We start from the raw sequence: 2,171 nt of genomic DNA, 5'->3' as shown, positions 1-2,171 counted from the left end.
CACAAAGTATTTTATCTATAATGTTTAATTTTATGAACATATTCAAATACATATCTTTCAAACACATACTGTATCAGTTTACCAAGAAAATAAATAAAACCTGGCTAGGTGGACAGGAAGTTGGTATATGCAAAATACTGGCTATATAAGATTTTTCTTATCTACATGTGTGTTACAACTGAACTTGCTTAAATCTAGATTAGCCATTCTTCCCTAAGGGGACTCTTTCCCTTCTCGGTCCCATAAACTGAATCAGTTTCTATTCCTAGAATAGCATTACATTTTGTGACCTCATGTAGAAAGAACACAGTGAGCTAGAACTAATTGTTCCCCCCTTTTTCTGAAGATAATCATAAAGCCTTTAAGCTTAGACCATATTTAATCTCAGTTTAAGACTTGTATGTGAGATTGACATTTCTAGGAAATAAATCTGAACTCTGTGTCTCCAGACCCCAAATTGTATTTTGACATGTTAAATATTACCTTTCCACCCAGTACTATAAATTTCAGTGCTTGATTACGTTTTGGGATATGTATTATCTGTGCTTTCCTTTACTACATTTGTCAGCAGCTCCCGTGAGGAGGGAGAAGTGGAATGCTTGGCGTCAATACCCTAGTCTCCCAACAGTGATGTCATGTGAGGCAAAACTTGAAACTTGGACAGATTCATTAAGGCCATGATTTAACTGGAATTCCCAGGGAAATAAGATGTAGTAAAAAATAAATTTTCTGGTAATTTAGGACTAACTTGTCTCCTCCCCACCCCTTATTTAAAACCTCAATTGTTGAAAAGCTCTCTAAAATGTCTGAAAATGCTTTCCAGCCTTATTTCCATAAGTTTTGATATTCATTATGGAACCTTATTTATGAAGATCTTACGGGGCTTTGGGGGAGTCTTCCCTATATTCCCAATACATATTTTGTAATCCTAGCTAACTGTTGATTTATTGCACTCATTTACTATGCAATAGGTATTTATCTCTGTTAATTCCTTTAGACAGTGAGCTTTTGGGGGTAAGGGCCATGTCTCTCTTTTTTGTCTTTATTTTTATTGGATTTATTGTGGTGACATTAGTTAATAAAATTATATAAGAAGGCCATGTCTCTCTTGTTCAAAGTTGCACCTCTACCATGTAGCACAATGCTTGGACATAGAAGATGTTAGATGGGTCCTCTGAGAAGCGAATACCAATGTGGCATTAGATGTGCAAGAGATTTATTGGGGAAAACCCTTGTGAAGGAAAATGAGCAGGGACCTGAAGGATGCTGGAGGAGCCATCAGACTGTGGTGTAGGTCTGACCCTTGTGGAGGAGAGAGGGAAAAAAGGAGGGTTGAATAGGAAGAATCTTAGACTGCAGTGCAGTTTTAAGAAACATTTGTTTAGATCAACTAAGAGTTGTAAAGCCAAAATCCCTGTCAGCAAAGTTCTGAGTCTCTCAGGACTTAGCATGTTTGCCATAGTGATTGTGGCCTGGGCACAACATGATGGTAAATTCAGAGTGCAGCAGCTGGGACCATTCGTCAATTACATTCACCACAGTAGGAGGTCTGAGATGCATATTTTTATGAGCAGAACAGAAGAAACTCAACAAATGCTTATTGAAGGAAGAGTTTAAATAAATCAGGAGTTTCCAAAGAGGAAGGATATTGGACGTAATATTCATTGAGCACCAATATTTGCTAGTATTGGTGGAGGATATAAAATCATGGGACTCTCCCTCACTTCCCTCATCTATCCTCAAATATTACCTTATGAAAGAAGCCTTTCTTATATGCACCCAATGCAGGAGCACCCAAATATATAAAAAAACTTCTGGAAGATATCAAGGGAGAGATCGACAGCAATACAATCATACTAGGGTACTTTAATACCCCACTGACATCACTGGATACATCCTCTAGACAAAAATCAGCAAAAAACAGCAATCCTCAATGACTCATTAATTCAGATGGACTTAATTGACATCCTCAGAACATTTCACTCCAAAGCTATGAAATACACATTCTTCTCAAGTGCACATGAGCCATTTTCAAAGGTATACAACATATTGGGTTACAAGCAAAGTCTCTCCAAATTGAAGAAGATTGAAATCATATCAAGCATCTCCTCAGACCAGAATAGCATAATATTAGAAATCAACTACAATAAAAAAATAAAAAAATTCAAACA

This window comes from Myotis brandtii, unplaced genomic scaffold (assembly GCF_000412655.1).
Source record: "Myotis brandtii unplaced genomic scaffold, ASM41265v1 scaffold393, whole genome shotgun sequence".
Lineage (NCBI taxonomy): Eukaryota > Metazoa > Chordata > Mammalia > Chiroptera > Vespertilionidae > Myotis > Myotis brandtii.
This window is presented reverse-complemented; position numbering follows the sequence as displayed.